We start from the raw sequence: 19,462 nt of genomic DNA on the forward strand, positions 1-19,462 counted from the left end.
AGAAATAGAACATAACCTCCAATTTGAAACACAAAAGGCTGTCTTCACCATCATATCACATTGAGCAATGAAAAGACTTCGAATTAATAAAAATACATTTGACACAGATTTCTATGATGAATAATGAGGGAAATAAAAGTTTCTGGTTTAGATTCTCTGTGGAAACAGTAAGACAGGAAAGAAGCAAAGTAAGAAGAACACCAACAAACCTACAAAAATAAAATTCTCCATCTTTGGAGATGGCAGGTGTTGCCACCACTCACCATATGCTCAGAGGCACATGTTACCAAATTCTTCCAAGCTACACAGCAAGTGGATTGGACTGTGAAAGACCAACCCAAATGGTGTTTGCATTTTGACCAATTTGTAGGGCAGTCCAATATCTCAGAGAGGAGTTCGGGTCTCCTGCTCCCCTGGTGCATTCACTATAGCTGCCCAATTTCCCTGCTTTTTAAAGTTTGATAGAAATAGCTGTGGGCTATAGGTGTGTTCTTAAACCCCAAGGTTTTTTGCCTGTTAGTTGCCTTATTTTGGAGGAGAAAGGTATCAACAAATCTAATGGTCTCGTCATCCGTGTGTATGGAAACATAATTTATCTGTTTTTTCTCAAACTAAAAAAGTCTTTTACATCAATGTCTTGAGTTTATAAATATGTCAGTTACATAAATATCAAACAGGAAACTTAGAAAAAAGCTTTCAGTGAGCACTGAATTGATGTTCGTTAGGACGGGCTGCATATCAAAACTAGTACAGATTTTCTTTTTAAAAAATAAATATTAGTTTCATTCCAAATAAAAACAGTGACACCTAAGTAAGCCCTGCCTGCTTAAAAAAAAAAAGGGTCTATGTTCACTCAAAAGTCCCACTGATTTTCAGCACAATCCTAACCATGTCTACTCAAAAGTAAGTCCTACTGAATTCAATGGGGTTAGCTTCCAGGTATGTGGAATTAGCATTGCAGCTTTACTCCCAGAAAAGCATCTGTCGGGACTTAGACTCTGATGTTATAACAGAATCCATTGAGGTGTCCAGAGCGCGGCCTTGTCCTTCATTATTGGATGAGTTTCAGTTGGTGAAGCTCGAGAAAGTGGACAAGGTGCTTGGAATGGTGCGGGCGACCACATCTGCTCTGGACCCTTGCCCATCTTGGCTGGTGAAGGCTGGCAGGACCGAAACCACCGGCTGGGCCAAAGAGGTGATAAATGCCTCCTTGAGAGAGGGAGTAGTCCCTGGTAGTCTCAAGGAGGCAGTAGTGAGACCTCTGTTAAAGAAACCTTCTTTGGACCCAGATGTTCTTAACAACTATAGACCGGTGGCGAATGTCCCTTTCTTGGGCAAGGTTTTTGGAGCAGGTGGTCGCCGGTCAGCTCCAGGCGCTCTTGGATGAAACCGATTATCTGGATCTGTTTCAATCTGGTTTTAGGTCCGGTTTTGGCACTGAAACAGCCTTGGTCGCCCTGTATGATGACCTTTGTCGGGAGAGGGACAGAGGGAGTGTGACTCTGTTGATTCTCCTTGATCTCTCAGCGGCGTTTGATACCATCGACCATGGTATCCTTCTGGGGAGACTCGCGGAGTTGGGAGTTGGGGGCACTGCTTGGCAGTGGTTCTGCTCCTACTTAGCGGATCGTCGCCAGAAGGTAGTGCTTGGGGAACATTGCTCGACACCCTGGACTCTCCATTGTGGAGTCCCTCAGGGGTCGGTTTTGTCCCCCATGCTTTTTAACATCTACATGCAGCCTCTGGGTGCGGTCATCAGGAGGTTTGGAGTGCGTTGCCATCAGTACGCTGATGACACGCAGCTCTATTTCTCCTTTTCACCTTCTTTAGGTGAGGCTGTTGATGTGCTAAACCGCTGCCTGACTGTGATAATGGACTGGATGAGAGCTAATAAACTGAAACTCAATCCAGACAAGACCGAAACACTGTTGGTGAGCTCTTTCCCTGCCCGGATAGTGGATGTTCATCCTGTTCTAGATGGGGTTACACTCCCCTTGAAAGAACAGGTTCGTAGTTTGGGGGTCCTTTTTGACCCTTCCTTGTCGCTTGAGGCTCAAGTGGCCTCGGTGGCTCGGAATGCATTTTACCATCTTCGTTTAGTAGCCCAACTACGCCCCTATCTGGACAGCAACGATCTCGCTTCAGTTGTTCACGCCCTGGTAACTTCTAGACTGGATTACTGTAATGCACCCTATGTAGGGCTGCCCTTGAAGACAGTTCGGAAACTTCAGCTGGTGCAAAACGCGGCAGCCAGGCTATTGACGAGGACCAATCAGTCTGCGCATATAACACCTGTCCTGGCCCGTTTGCACTGGCTACCTATTTGTTTCCGAGCCAGATTCAAGGTGCTGGTTTTGACCTATAAAGCCTTACACGGTGTGGGACCACAGTACCTTGTGGAATGCCTCTCCCGCTCTGAACCTACCCGTTCACTTCGTTCAGTATCTAAGGCCCTCCTCTGGGTACCATCTCACCAGGATGCCCGGAGGATTGTTACCAGATCTAGGGCCTTTTCTGTAGTGGCCCCCGAATTGTGGAACAGCTTACCTGAAGAGATACGCCTGGCGCCTACGGTGCTTTCTTTTAGGCGCCAGGTTAAGACCTGGCTGTACTCCCAGGCTTTTTAATGTTTTAATGTTAATGTTTATGTCTACGCTTTATTTTAATATTGTTGTTGATATATGTGATTGATTTTATTATAATATTGTATTTTTAATCTGTTTTGTACACCGCCCAGAGAGCTACTAGCTATGGGCGGTCTAAAAATGAAACAAATAAATATAAATAAAATAAATATTGGGAAAGTTTTCGAAACAGGTTTTTAATAAGACAAATAAACTGCCCTCTTCCAGTAAAATTTAGACTTGTTTGACTCCTTAATTAGAAAAGTATAACACTGCAGCATTTACGCTTTTTAAAACTTCTGTTCAAAAATTATTTGAAAGATAAAATGTATAATATGACATTTTTGCAAGTAATTTCAATCGGGTTTTAGGCCCGGTTTTGGCACTGAGACAGCCTTGGTCGCCCTGTACGATGACCTATGTCGGGAAAGAGACAGAGGGAGTGTAACTCTGTTGATTCTCCTTGATCTCTCAGCGGCTTTTGATACCATCGACCATGGTATCCTTCTGGAGAGGCTCGCGGAGTTGGGAGTTGGAGGTACTGCTTGGCAGTGGTTCTGCTCCTACTTGGCGGGTCGTCTCCAGAAGGTAGTGCTTGGGGAACATTGCTCGACACCGCGGGCTCTCCAATATGGGGTCCCGCAGGGGTCAGTTTTGTCCCCCCTGCTTTTTAATATCTACATGAAGCCGTTGGGAGAGGTCATCAGGAGTTTTGGAGTGCGTTGTCATCAGTATGCTGATGACACGCAGCTCTACTTCTCCTTTTCATCTTCTTCAGGTGAGGCTGTCGATTTGCTGAACCGTTGCCTGGCCTCGACAATGGACTGGATGAGAGTTAACAAACTGAAGCTCAATCCAGACAAGACTGAGATGCTGTTGGTGGACGGTTCTCTGATCGGATGGTGGATATATACCCTGTCCTGGACGGGGTTACACTCCCCCTAAAGGACCGGGTTCGTAGTCTGGGAGTCTTTTTAGACTCTTCCCTCTCACTTGAGGCTCAAGTAGCCTCGGTGGTTAGGAATGCGTTTTACCAACTTCGGTTGGTAGCCCAGCTACGTCCCTATTTGAGTAAAGAGGACCTTACATCAGTGGTACATGCTCTGGTAACCTCACGTTTGGACTACTGTAATGCGCTTTACGTAGGGCTACCTTTGAAGACAGTTCGGAAGCTACAACTAGTGCAAAATGCGGCGGCCAGATTGCTGACAAGGACCAAGCGGTCCGAGCATATAACACCTGTTCTGGCCAGCTTGCACTGGTTGCCAATATGTTTCCGGGCTAGATTCAAAGTGTTGGTATTAACCTATAAAGCCTTTTACGGTGCGGGACCACGATACCTTGCGGAACGCCTCTTCCGATATGAACCGGCCCGTGCACTACGTTCTGCTACGAAGGCCCTCCTCCGGGTTCCAACTCACAGGGAGGCCCGGAGGGTGATGACAAGATCTAGGGCCTTCTCAGTGGTGGCCCCCGAACTATGGAACAGTCTCCCTGAGGAAGTACGCCTGACGCCGACTCTGCTCTCCTTCCGGCGCCAGGTCAAAACCTTCCTATTCTCTGAAGCATTTTAAGTTATACTGATTTAATTTTAAAAATGTTTACTGTGTTGGATTGTTGCTTGTATTTTAGTATTGTTTTGTTATTTATTGTATTTTTATGTTGTTTTATGTTCACCGCCCAGAGAGCTATTGCTAGTCGGGCGGTATATAAATTTAATAAATAAATAAATAATAAAATAAATAATAATTTAAAAAACCCTGCATGTACACTTTTATGCCTGCCAAGATGCTGCTGTGATCTTCTGTTTGTAGTGCAATCCTATGCATGTTTACTCAGAAGCAAGTCCCAATCCTGTATAGAGAAAGTACTCTTTATGCTACTGAAAGCTATGTATTTATTGAATTCGTGATGTGATACAAGCAGGAAAAGGAAACTGAGTTTAGCTATTGGCTGGGGTCAACAAATCTTGTCATTCACAACCCTGACTTCACTTATAGGCTAAAAGGAGGTAGTAACAGAAGTTAGAGGGTGGGGGGCAACTGACATTTTGGTTTATATCTTTTGAACCAGACCACCTAGAAAATTACCTTTTTAAAAAATGAAAGCTAAAAGTCTGGAGATTAAGGTGACTCACCAGGATAGGACCCCCAAAAACCATGCAAAACCTGGACACCTGGCAACCCTAATTTGATTCCACACGTTAAAATTTGGAGAAAGATTACACATTTCTTATTTTTTCAACATGCCACTTAGCATTTTAAAAAAACACCAATTACCCCTTTCAAAATCACTCCCGTTATCAGCACCTTTATTGCTCTTCCAGAGAGAAGCTAAAAGTACAATCTCACCCTCTTGCCTTATCTCCTCTTTACACAGAGAAACCAAATCTTGAACTGTAACACAAGCCTTCGCTACTCTAATTCTGTTCTTTAAGACTGAATGCAGAGAAATTTCCCCTTCCCCCTGTCTGAGCATCATCCATCCCCAGGACAATGTGTGCTGCTTTGGTTTTGGAAAAATTTGCTCTTTCTGCAATTCTTCAGTGTTTTCACATGACAGATGACCTATTTTCTCATTTACACCATTTTCTTACGACATATACTATCTGCAAGATGAGATAGAAAACCACTGAAATTTGATGATTGATAATATTTTAACCACATTAACCATATTATGTACAATGAGCAACTATCTCAGGAGATGTATGCAAAAGCTCCAATAGATGCAGGCTGGGTGCTCTTGCTTTCCTTATAGGGCGTGTGCTACACAACAGAATCTTACATAGCATGTACATGCATCTGGACAGCAAATCTGCATCTGGAACAGCTTTGGAAAGGAGGAAAATGGTTAAGTGCCCTTTCTTACCACTGAGTCTCCCCCAAAGCTATTTCTCTTTTTAAAAAAGTGCTACCATGGATTATTTTTTTTAACATGTAAACTGCATTAGGCCCCTCATTTGAAACTAGACCAGGAAAGAAAACCAAAGTGGGGAGGAGAGCCTGGCTGAAGGTCTGGAGTCTGTGAGTTAAAATCCCCGCTCATGTCTCCTGGGTGTAAAGGCCCAGCTAAAGATCATCCCCCCCCCCGTGAGTGGCTCAGGGGTTACGTGCCCTGCCACCTGTGCAGCCATGGGCAAGCTGCATAGTCCCAAGGAGCCCAGTTGCCCCCCAGCTGGTAGTTGCAGACAAGGAAGGGGTTGGCTTGCGCAGCTGTGGCAAGCTGAGCAGGCCCTAGCCAGCTGGGGAGGACTAACCTCAGAGGGAGGCAAGGAAAAAAACCCTCTGAATACCGCTTACCATGAAAACCCTATTCATAGGGTAGCCATAAGGTGGGGTCGACTTGAAGGCAGTCCATTTCCATTTTTTATATACTTGAAGTTGTAGTCATGTCCCTACCTTTTTAACATTTGTGAGAATTCACATTAAATGTTCCCAACTCTTGGAAATGCTTCATACTCTAGAAACAGTCTTGACTCTTCTCAAAAAAGGCATAGGACAAGATGACTGGGCAAGTTCCTTAAAGGAAAGAGTTGCTAATAGGATTCTGGCTTTTCAAATAGACTAAAGTTATGACTTGCACGAAGTCATGTAGTAAATTAAAGAGAGACAGCTTGATGTCCTTTTGAAAATATTGGCTCATTTGCATTTTAACAACAATGGGAAAGTTTTGCCTGGTTCAACCTTTCCTGTTCTACCTCTTGCAGTGTAATGGATGAGATTCTACATTAGTCAGAGCTCACAACAGTTCAGAAGCCATAACGAGAAAGACTTTTAGAAGTGAAAGATATCAATTCTAGAATCACATGTGGGACGTTTAAAAAAATGGCGTAATGCAGGGTGCTCCTGCTCACTGTTCTTATCGGTCATCCCGATCTTCCTCCACAATATTCCATTCCACTTCCTTCTTTGCCACCCTCTGCCCCCATAGTCAGCCAGCATTCTGTGGCGTCTGAGCCTGCTCAGTCCTCATTGGGTTGTTTTTGGGGTACTCTGTTCTTAACTTTTTTTTCTAAAGCCGGGGTTCCCATACTGTGGACCCTGGACCACCAGTGGTCCACAAGCTTCACTGAGGTGGTCCATGATGTGACTGCATTAAACATTTATATTGATTTCTAATTGTACTTTTACAGCTGCTTTTATTTCTTAAGTTGTATTTTATTCAATGGAATTCAAATTGTAACACAACATAATAAAAGAAGCAATAAAATATGATTAAAAATCATATCGCACCTAGCACAACATATTACAATTGCTATAATAGGCAGAAAAATTATTAAATGGTCCACCAACCCTCAGCAATTTTCAAGTGGTCTGCAGAAAAAAGTTTGGGACACACTGTTCTAAAGATTTTTTTTTTTACTTCTGCACACCTTATAGGTCCCCCAAATCTTCTGATATCTCTCTCTTGGGTGTCTGTAGTTCTGTCTGGCTACAGGAGCAATAGCTTTCACAGCCTCAGCTTCAGAGATGGAGGTAATAATAAAAGGTTAATTTTTAAACAGGGAGATGCTGTGAATGGGAAATGATCTCCCTTGGCCCTTGTATTTGTAGTTGTTACTGCTTCACACAGTGGTGCATACTTACACAATGGGATTTGCTACCACAAGTTATGGTGATGGCCACTGACTTGCACAACATTAAAACTGAATTAGACCAATTAATGAAGAAAGCCCCAGATGCTGCAACCTTTCCTCATAGGGGAAAAATGCACAAAGGAAGCCCCCCGCCATTGCTTTAACTACAGCATTCCACAGTTCTAATATTTACAGCAAAACACACAAAACCCACAAAACTTGCCAACACACACACATCTTCTAAGCATGTGCAGCTTGAGTAAACCAACTCTCAGCCTAACCTACCTCATAGGGTTGTTGCAAAGATAAAAGAGGGGGAAGGCCCAGAAAGAAAAGTAAGATGCGAATACATCATGTTGTATTTACAAATGATGCACTGAAGGGGGAAAAACATGCACAAAGGCACCCCCCATTGCTTTAACGGCAACATTCCACAGTTATTATTATTTATTATTATTTATTTAATTTGTATCCTGCCCTTCCTCCCAGCAGGAGCCCAGGGCGGCAAACAAGGCACTAAAAACACTTTAAAACATCATAAAAACAAATCTTAAAATACATTAAGACAAAACAGCGTTAAAAACATTTTTAAAACTCTAAAAAAGAGTTAAAAACATTATTAATAAACATATTAAGCAATTCTGACACAGACACAGACTGGGATAGTTATCAACTTAAAAGGCTTGTTGAAAAATAAAAGTCTTCAAAAGGCACTGAAAAGATAGCAGAGATGGCGCCTGCCTAATATTCAAAGGGAGGGAATTCCACAGGGTAGGTGCTGCCACACTAAAGGTCCATTTCCTATATTGTACAGAACGAACCTCCTGATAAGATGGTATCTGCAGGAGGCCCTCACCTGCAGAGCGCAGTGATCGACTGGGTATGTAAGGGATGAGACGGTTTTTCAGGTATCCTGGTCCCAAGCTGTATAGGGCTTTGTACACCAAGACTAGAACCTTGAACTTGGCCCGGTAGCAAATAATTCTGATATTTTACAGCAAAATACCAACAAAAAAGCCACAAAACTTGCCAACACACACACAAATTCTGAACTAGGGTTGCCAGGTTCAGGGCCTGAGACTGATCCTGTATCTTTAGGAGAAGAGAAAGTCAGCCAAGTGCAGGTGTTTTTGCAACACTGTAATGGGAAAAACCACAAGGTAGAATTGTTCCTTCCCCCTGCACAACTTTTAAAGATACAGAAGGCCTCTTGGTTGCCAGGCCCGGCCTACTCTGAACATATGCAGCTTGAGTGAGCCAACTCTCAGCCTAACCTACCGCACAGGATTGTTGGAAAGATTATACACATACACACACGAGATATAAAATTATATATACCCCATATAATATTTATTGTCAAAACCAGTTGGTCATTGCAGGTTTTTTTAAAAAAAAATAGTATTAGGCTACAAGCCAATATATGTCTACTCAAAAGTAAGCTCCATTGGGTTCAATGGGAATTACTCCCAGGTAAGTGTGTATTGGATTGCAGCTTTAGTCTCCTGCCTGCCACATAACTGCAGCGATATTTAAGAGCCTGCCTGATTGCTTAAAAAAAATAGGATTGGAGGGAGAAAGATATACAACACAATATTTTGCACAATATTTGTCTACTCAAAAGTCCATTAATTTATAGCACAATCCTAACCATGTCTACTCAAAAGGAAGTCCTATTGAATTCAATGGGGTTTGCTCCCAGGTATGTGGGATTAGCATTGTAGCTTACTCCCAGAAAAGTGAGTCCAAGGTTAAAGCTTCATATTGGGAAGGTTTTCAAAACAGGCTATGACTTAGATAAATAAACTGCTCTCTTCAGCAGCCCAGGAAAATTTAACTTTGTTTTGACTCCTTAGATTTAGAAAACTATAACACACTTCAATAGCAACATAAGCTGAATGTACACTTTGTTTTTGTTCAAAAAATATTTGATAGATAAAATGTATAATATGCTTTTTTTGCAACTAATTAAAAAAACTGCACATACATAACTTAAATTGTATACTGTGAATGCCTACCAAGGGCCTGGTGTGATCTTCTGTTCTGGACCTCATGCTCTGTGTATGAACACAGAAAAATGGGTGCAGGCAAGCAAATGTGCTGCTATAAGCTTATTCAACTCATATGATGTGCAGACAAGCAGAAAAAGGCAGCTGTTTTCATAACTTGCAAGAGATTCTACCTATTGCCTGAAGGTCAACAAATCCCTTGTCAATCACAACTTTGATTTCACTTATTGGTTAAAAATGGGGATTGGAGCAGTGGGCTCCTATCTCATTTTTAAAAAATAAATTGTGGTTGGTAGAGGACAGCTTGGCATTTTGGTGTATATCTGTTGATCCAGAGCACTTAGGAACTTGCTTTTTAAAAAGCAGAGCTAAGAGTCTGGGGCCCCTGGTTGCTCTGGGCCTGAGAGAACTGGACCCTTTTTACCCATCTGTTGGTGGCCCTGCCTCTATCTATATGTTTGTTGACACTCTCAAAGAAGTCTAATAGGTTAGTGAGACAGGCCTTACCCTTGCACAACCCATGCTGGGTCTGCTTCAGCAAGGCTCGCTCTTCTATATACAAACATATTTGTATACCACTATTTCATTTCAAAAAACCACCAAAGCAGTTTACAACAAATGAATACAAATAAAAACTTAAGTGCAGAGACAGGAGTGGGAAATATGTGGCCCTCCAAGGGTTGCTGGATTTCAGCTCTCATCATCCTTGAGCACAGGTTCTTCACTCCTCCGTGAAGTCCTCCTCCGTGCCTGAGGACTGGAAAGTGGCCAATGTAACGCCAATCTTCAAAAAGGGATCCAGAGGGGATCCCGGAAATTACAGGCCAGTTAGCTTAACTTCTGTCCCTGGAAAACTGGTAGAAAGTATTATTAAAGCTAGATTAACTAAGCACATAGAAGAACAAGCCTTGCTGAAGCAGAGCCAGCATGGCTTCTGCAAGGGAAAGTCCTGTCTCAGTAACCTATTAGAATTCTTTGAGAGTGTCAACAAGCATATAGATAGAGGTGATCCAGTGGACATAGTGTACTTAGACTTTCAAAAAGCGTTTGACAAGGTACCTCACCAAAGGCTTCTGAGGAAGCTTAGCAGTCATGGAATAAGAGGAGAGGTCCTCTTGTGGATAAGAAATTGGTTAAGAAGCAGAAAGCAGAGAGTAGGAATAAACGGACAGTTCTCCCAATGGAGGGCTGTAGAAAGTGGAGTCCCTCAAGGATCGGTATTGGGACCTGTACTTTTCAACTTGTTCATTAATGACCTAGAATTAGGAGTGAGCAGTGAAGTGGCCAAGTTTGCTGACGACACTAAATTGTTCAGGGTTGTTAAAACAAAAAGGGATTGCGAAGAGCTCCAAAAAGACCTCTCCAAACTGAGTGAATGGGCAGAAAAATGGCAAATGCAATTCAATATAAACAAGTGTAAAATTATGCATATTGGAGCAAAAAATCTGAATTTCACATATACGCTCATGGGGTCTGAACTGGCGGTGACTGACCAGGAGAGAGACCTCGGGGTTGTAGTGGACAGCACGATGAAAATGTCGACCCAGTGTGTGGCAGCTGTGAAAAAGGCAAATTCCATGCTAGCAATAATTAGGAAAGGTATTGAAAATAAAACAGCCGATATCATAATGCCGTTGTATAAATCTATGGTGCGGCTGCATTTGGAATACTGTGTACAGTTCTGGTCGCCTCATCTCAAAAAGGATATTATAGAGTTGGAAAAGGTTCAGAAGAGGGCAACCAGAATGATCAAGGGGATGGAGCGACTCCCTTACGAGGAAAGGTTGCAGCATTTGGGGCTTTTTAGTTTAGAGAAAAGGCGGGTCAGAGGAGACATGATAGAAGTGTATAAAATTATGCATGGCATTGAGAAAGTGGATAGAGAAAAGTTCTTCTCCCTCTCTCATAATACTAGAACTCGTGGACATTCAAAGAAGCTGAATGTTGGAAGATTCAGGACAGACAAAAGGAAGTACTTCTTTACTCAGCGCATAGTTAAACTATGGAATTTGCTCCCACAAGATGCAGTAATGGCCACCAGCTTGGACGGCTTTAAAAGAAGATTAGACAAATTCATGGAGGACAGGGCTATCAATGGCTACTAGCCATGATGGCTGTGCTCTGCCACCCTAGTCAGAGGCAGCATGCTTCTGAAAACCAGTTGCCGGAAGCCTCAGGAGGGGAGAGTGTTCTTGCACTCGGGTCCTGCTTGCGGGCTTCCCCCAGGCACCTGGTTGGCCACTGTGAGAACAGGATGCTGGACTAGATGGGCCACTGGCCTGATCCAGCAGGCTCTTCTTATGTTCTTATGTTCTCCTTTGCTAAACAAACATTTGATCATATCAACACTGAAGGCACTTAAGCCAGTCAGCCAAGTTGAAGAGGAAATCAGTATTGACTCAGAGTATGTGAATGCCTTCATTTGAGGAAGGAAGCCGGAGAGAAGCAAAACTCATTCTGCACCAGAAAAGTCACATTTAGCACAGTTTGTAGGCAGGCACATCTGTATGCACCCTAAGTAAGTCATGATGATGAATAATATGTGTAAAATATATTTTTTGTGTCAAGCAATGTGCCTTTTGCCCAGGAATGCGAAGGTAATTTGTGTATAAATGTGCATGGAAATTATGTACAACATGAAAATAAACTGTTTCAGGCAGTGATGCATGTTAAAAGCAGGGGACAGGAAAAGGTGCTTGCACCTGGGAGCCTCTCTGGAGCACGTGAGTTTCATCTGCATGTTTTCTCCTAGCTTTTCTGGTAATTTGCTTTGGTTTGTGGTAGCCAAGAGCTGACACATGGTGAGACTCGATAAAGCCACAGTAACCACACCAGCAAAGTCAGTGTTCTTTCTCAACAGAACAAATACAGGCTGAGTGTGTGGGCTTTATCTGTGTGAACTACCAATTTCTAGGCAAGATGCTTCAGTTTAGAAGATACCCTATAATGAGTTTTCAACTCTTGGAAAACATCACTTTCTGCAGATTTTAATAACTAGGACAAAAAGATATCCTACTGAACAGGTAAGTCCAGCTAACTGTAATAGGCATGATAGAAACTAGAATTCTTCAAATATTATCTTGTGACTGATTATAATGCACTCTTTAAAAATTCTGTATCTCCTAAACTCCTCATCAACCTACTTAATGGATACAACTACAGCAATTCAGATGACAAAACAATTGCATTTAATAACCCCATTGCTAGCATATGCTGGTCCCACCAGCTATTAATAAAAACCTCTCTAAGACTGTACATCTAAATGTACTTACTAGAGCAGTAATTCCTTTGAACACTGTGGAGTTTATTTCCAGGTAAAGATGTATAGGATTGTGCTATAAATGTATCACATCAGGAAGCTAGCATAAGAGGCAATGGTGGTGTTAGAGGACAAATGTATCAATGGAAACCTCAAAGAAAATAACAGAGAAACAGTATGAAGTCTTTGCCTTCACTACAGAATATTTCATCCTGTCTTACTGCATTTATTTAGTCTAAGCATAGTCCACAGTATAAATGGAAAGAAATTGTAATGTAATGGTTAGTCTAAAGCTGCAATCCAATACACATTTACCTGGGAGACTTATCTCATTCAGTCCAATGGAGATTACTGAGCACACATGTACTGGATTACAGCCTAAAACATTAAATTTTGGAAACCGAGGATCTAATCCTAACTCAGCCATGAAATTCACTAGGTAATCTTCAGCCCATCAGTTCCCATTTGATTATCCTCATGTACACTATCTTGAACTCTCTGAAGGAAAGGCAGAAACAAAAAGAAAGAAACCAATTTTTAACCATAATAATTTTAAAAAGATTATTTTGATATGAAATTATTCATAAATGGTATTAAATAAATAAATGAAATCTACAGTCTAGTCGTTTAACTTGGACCCCACCTTTAATGGGTAGAAACAACTATTTCAATATTGTGCCATATTTAGGACATTCTGATATGTGTAACACAGGCGGCAAAAATGCACTCATGTAGCCTTTCAGACATTACTAGGCACACATTTTTTGTTCAACAAGGAGATTCATCTTAATTGGAACCACCCAACCAATACTTTAAATTTTACATCAAAGTAAGTATTTTGGGGTAGTTGTTGCAGCCTTAGTTGGAACTAAACCTTTTTGCATTAGTGCTGTTAGAGGACATTTTTGCACAGCTGTGTGAAAACCCAGGAGTCTCTTCCAGCTAAACAAATGTAGGGAAACGTGATGGTTAAGTATTTGTGTGGGTATATAAACATTTTTAAGAGAGTATGCCAGTTTTGTTTTCTACTTATCACTTATGGATTGATAGTAATGCATTAGTTTGGAGCCTACAGTAAAACTCAGTCAGATGTTGAAAACAAGCTACACTAGATATACCTATGACCAGTTTGGACATTGTTTACTAAGATTTTTGTAGGGTGGCCAGGTGAAAAAAAAGACAGGGCTACTGTACCTTTTAGTAGTTATGCAGAAGAGGGAATTTCAGCAGATTCTACCCAAATTTTAAAGGCACAGGAGCCCTGTCCCCCTTTTCTCCTGACCACCCTAGATGCATATCACTTTTCTTTGAACATCAGACCACCATGTTCTATCACAATAACTATATGATGCTATTGGGAGCAGTCATTAGGAGATCTCGAGTGAGATGTCATCAGTATACTGATGATACTCAGTTCTATTTCTCTGTAACGTCTGAATCAGAAGAGGCCATGCAACTCCTGGACTGGTACTGAGAAGTTAAAATCTACCTTAACACAAAAACAGTGTTCCAAAACAAAATTAAGGTACAGACATAAAATGCATTATTATAAAATAATATCAAAAATTTAATATATATATATAAACAATCAATATAAAATACTTTTAAGTGTTCTCATATGGTATTAAAGAAATGGCCAAAGAATATGTAAACAAATCAGTGCCCAAACACAATAAAATACAGAATATATAATATAATTAAGGCAATATTAGTGTGGAAATCAAGGGCAACTTGTAAACAGTGGCCAATGTACATAAATCAGTGCCAATAGAATGCACAATGTATACCATAGCCAGACACGTTTTGACAGTTAGTCTTCTTCAGTGGCTTTCATGATGAATATACACTATAAAGGGCAAAAATATAATAGAGAACATTAACTACTAATGGTGAATGTCTCCAAGTGAGGAATGCTATACAGGTGATATAGCAAATGCCATAAAACCACTTACTTTTGTATATTACACAGCCACGAGAGTGGCTGTATACTATAGTCAGCAGGGATTTTTCACATTCCGCAATGTTAAATGGAAAATATCCCCCATGCCATTCTGAGGCTTCCCATAAGCTCATTTCAAAACAAAACCTTACAAAACTTATAGTTCTGAACTCAGAAACGCTTGCTTAACAACCCTGTCAATATTCATGGCGATACACAAAACAGAAAGAATCGAGAGTTCAAAGTCTAAAAAGAGAGAAAAAAACTCAGAGCCCTTTTGAACTTTTTTCTACGAGTTCTCATAATCTGTTGAAATTCATTAAAAATCAGCCATGTTCACAGAGTACCTGTAATCCTAATACTGACCTTGCCCCATACTCTGACCTTCATCTACTGCAGTTTAAAAGTTAAAAAAAATGTCTGGTTGATTTTTAATTAATTTAATAAATTTTGGCTGGAAGCCTATTATAATGTGGGGCATGCTCAGTAAGGACCAACTGTCAGTGTTCTAAAAGCCTCACAGCTGCTGGGCTTGGCTAATAAGAGGGCCACACCCACATCAGACTTGATTTCACTTGAGACAGTCATGGCTTCCCTCAAAGAATCCTGGGAAGTGTAGTTTGCAAAGGGTGCTGAGAGGAGACTCCTATTCCCGAGAGAATGGTTAACAGTCAGCCACTCTGATTGAAGGTCTGTGAGAGGAACAGGGCGTCTCCTAGCAACTCTCAGCACCCTTCACTAACTACACTTCCCAGGATTCTTTGAGAGAAGCCATGATTGGCTTTGAGCCATGGCTTTGACAGAAGCCATGATAAATTGTTTTAAATTGTTTTTAAAAGATGTGTTTTTAAATTTGTATATTTGTTTTTAATGTTTTTAGTTATTGTAAACTGCCCAGAGAGCTTCGGCTATGGGGCGGTATATAAATACACTAAATAAATAGATAAATAAATGATGATTGTCCAAAGTGTAATAGAAGCCTGGTGTGGATGTGGCCAGGGACAGCTTTGTTTTAAATTTAGGTGGGAAGTAGGGTTGCCAGGTTCAGGGCCTGAGACTGATCCTGTATCTTTAGGAGAAGAGGAAGTCAGCCAAGTGCCAGTGTGCTTGCAACATTGTAATGGGAAAAACCACAAGGTAGAATTGTCCCTTCCCCCTGCCCAACTGTGAAAGATACAGAAGACGTCTTGTTTGGCAGGCCCAGCCTGGTCAGTTTTACCTATCCTAATCATGATTGCATAGGAGTATATCCGATTCAACTCAATAATCATACAAATGATCAGACCTGCCTTTTCCCTCCTTCCCCTTTCCTCTCCCTTTCTCCTCCCCTCTTCCTTCTTCCACCTCCCCTGCCTACTCCAGCCCTCCGTCCCTCCCCCCCAGTCAGTTTTACCTATCCTAAGCATGATTGCATGGGAGTAAATCCCACTGAACTCAATAAACATGCAAACGACCACATCTGTCCTTCTTCTCCCCTCCCCCTCCTTCCTGCTTCCATCCCAGTCCTCCCCTCTGCCTTTCCACCCCTCCCTCCTCCCTCCTCCCTCCTCCCTCTCCTCCCTTCCCCATCCCCTGTGGTCAGTTTCACCTATCCTAAGCATGATTGCCTGGTGTGTGTGTGCAAATCCCTCTGAACTCAATAAGCATGCAAATGATCAATCCATTCTCAGCAAACTTGCACAGGATCCCATTTCTTACCTCCCGGATTAAAAAGCAGGGAAATTCACTAATAGGCAAAAAACCTTGCAGTTTAAGAATGTACCTATAGCCCACAGATATTTCTACCAAACTTTAAAAAGCAGGGAAATTGGGCAGCTATAGTGAATGCACCAGGGGAGCAGGAGACCTGAACTCCTCTCTGAGATATTGTACTGCCCTACAAAGCTGTCAAAATGCAAACACCATTTGGGTTGGTCTTTCACAGTCCAATCCACTTGCAGTGTAGCTCGGAAGAATTTGGTAACATGTGCCTCTGAGCATATGGTGAGTGGTGGCAACACCTGTAATCAGTCCAAATAATAGAAAGAAGATATGTCCTGTGCTGATCTTGTTTTAGCAGGGAGGAAGCAACATTATTAAGACAGTTGATATAGTTCAGATGATCACTTTAAATATGTCTGATTTACTTTGCAATTTTAGTGAAGTTTTCTATAGGAAATCATTTTCTTTTGCGTTTGTTTCTATGAATATGTGAAGTACAGCAACACTTTGCAAAATTTATACTAAAAAACTCCAAACGTAATTGTGGAATAATGGCACTGACTTCTGCAAAATAGTCTCCAGTGGATCTCAGAAGTGTCTCAATTTGCACAAGATAAAAAAGTGGGAGGTGAAATACATTCTAGCAAAATTCTAGGTGTGCTCTATGTTTTTAATTGAGCGTGAACACCTTGCCTTAAATTAAGTGGTTTAAACATAGCAGGCTGAAAACATGCATCCTCTTTTTTCCAACAACTAGAGTCATTGCTAAAGTAGCAGCATATTGTAATCAGTCTGATTTTACATTAGACTGCAGTTTCAGGTCCAACTGTTAATGCACCCAAATAGAAATAGACCATAACCTCCAGTTTGAAACAAAAAGGCTATCTTCACCATCATATGATATTGACCAATAAAAAGGCTTTGAAATTAATAAAAATAAATTTGACACAGATTTCTGGGATGAATAATGAGGGAAATAAAATTTTCTAGTTTAGATTCTCTGTAGAAACATTAGTAACACTGGAAAGAAACAAAGTAAGAAGAACACCAACAAACATACAAAAATATAATTCTCCATCTTTGGAGATGGCAGGTGTTGCCACCACTCACCATATGCTCAGAGGCACATGTTACCAAATTCTTGCAAGCTACACAGCAAGTGGATTGGACTGTGAAAGACCAACCCAAATGGTGTTTTCATTTTTACAAATGTGTAGGGTAGTACAATATCTCAGAGAGGAGGTCAGGTCTCCTGCTCCCCTGGTGCATTCACTATAGCTGCTCAATTTCCCTGCTTTTTAAAGTTTGGTAGAAATATCTGTGGGCTATAGGTACATTCTTAAACCGCAAGGTTTTTTGCCTATTAGTGAATTATATTCTAAGATATGAACTGGTACGTGGGCTGTTCATTAACTCAATTCTTCTGCATGAAAATAATTATAAATTAAGTTGCAGACTAATCCAATAGAAATTTTACCAATAATGGATAAAATGATTTTATATACAAAGAAAGAAAAACATAATACATACCATTTCCTTCTATCAATCAGTTGTAAAGAATATATTGAGAATTTTGCCAACATAACATATCTTAGAGATGTTGCTGTATTTTAAATGTCTAATCAGCTAAGTAGTCATGGGAGGGTAAGTCTGCAGAACTAACACAGCTGTGGAAACTACTCCTCCGGCCACTCAATACATGCCATATCTCAGCTGAATTTGCTTAGCTATTATACATTAACTCTTAATGCGTTACCAGAGACACTTCACCATGGGAATAATATAGACCACCTGTACGCCAATAAACTGTCAAAATAACTATAAATTAACATGCAAAAATTCCAAAATGCAGATCACAAAAATGCTTGACAAAGAATTACAGACACAGAAACCCAAAGTATTTATTTTATTTTTATTTATTTGTAAATATATTTGATGTAAGTACTTCTTATATCAACAAGGGCCCCCAAAATGCTTCTTGTTACAACAAAGGGGCCCAGTTTAAATCTTCCTTTAGTCCTTTTGGCACCATTGTCTTCACGGAGTACATCCAAAAGAGTTCTTTTTTTCAGTTTTGCTTCCAGTTGTATTCCTACTCCTATGACGTCTCGATAGTCCAAAATTTTACATCATTTTCAGTATGTCCACAGCTTATGAAATGTTTTACCATCAGAGCATGCACTCTTCCATTTTTAATGCAACTTTTATGTTCACTAATTCTCATTTTGTTTTTTCTGGTTGTCATTCCTACATACATGAGATTACAAGGACATTGTATAGCATATACCACTCCCTTAGTATTGTAAAACCCTCTGAGGTCATACCTCTTGTTGTAAACCTGGTTAGTGAACTGTTTTAGTTTGGCACAATTGACACAAGTACTGCACTGGTTACATGGAAAATTTCCTGTTGCTTTATCAGACAAGATGGGATACCTGTATTTTTTGTTCATATTCTTAATATCGCTGTGGACTAAAAGTTCTTTCAAGTTGGAAGTACATTTGAATACAAACAGAGGTTTCTCTTTACATCTTGGAATATCAGACAGTAGATCCCAATACTTCAAAATAATTTGTTGGATTTGTCCATTGTACCCATCAAATGTTAAAGGTATAGTCATTCTAGTGTCCATCCTGTTATTAACCTTAGATTCCAGCAGCTTCTTCCTATCTATCATCCTTGCTTTATGTCTGGCTTGTTTCAGAATCTTTTTTGGGTAGCCCCTTTCTTGCAATTGCTTCATTAATATGCTGGCTTGCTTGTCAAAATCTACTTAGTTACTGCAATTTCTTCGTATCCTGATCATTTGTGAGTATGGCAAATTTCTTTTTATGTATTTAGGGTGGAAACTGTCAAACCTCAAGAAGGAATTTGCATCAGTTGGTTTCCTAAATGTGTCTGTAGATATTGATGTTTTCTTTTTCATTACTGTTATATCCAAAAAAATTATCTTTAAAGAATCATAACTCAAATCAAATTTTATGGAATGATGCTTATTATTTATGTACTCTTTAAAGGTCAAAAGGCTTTCTACTGATCCCTCCCAAATTAAAAAAACATCATCCAAATACTGTTTTTATGTGCTTATGTACTTCAGGAATTCATTATTCACATTTAGGATGTACATTTGCTCAAACCAATCCATGAATAAATTTGCCAATTCTGGGCAAATTTGCAACCTATAGCTGTTCCAGATACCTGCCAGTAATACTGAGTTTGAAAAATGAATAAGTTTTCTTTAATGCCACTTCTGCTAACAAGCAGATAAAACTAGTTGGTGGACTATTACACTATTACAATGTGCTCTATATGGGGTTGCCCTTCCCTTGAGGTTGATCAGGAAGGTGCAGTTGGTGC

General features: G+C 40.6%; 1 long non-coding RNA gene across 1 annotated transcript in view; it reads right to left on the reverse strand.

Moving 5' to 3' along the window:
- LOC133383511 (uncharacterized) overlaps window positions 1-17,765 on the reverse strand; it is a 45,123-nt gene extending 27,358 nt beyond the window's left edge. The window contains exon 1 of the long non-coding RNA XR_009762321.1: window positions 17,636-17,765. This is a non-coding gene — a long non-coding RNA (uncharacterized LOC133383511). The remainder of the gene's footprint in view (window positions 1-17,635) is intronic.
- Between the last annotated feature and the right edge of the window lie 1,697 nt (window positions 17,766-19,462).

The sequence above is a fragment of the Rhineura floridana genome, chromosome 4, assembly GCF_030035675.1.
Source record: "Rhineura floridana isolate rRhiFlo1 chromosome 4, rRhiFlo1.hap2, whole genome shotgun sequence".
NCBI lineage: Eukaryota > Metazoa > Chordata > Lepidosauria > Squamata > Rhineuridae > Rhineura > Rhineura floridana.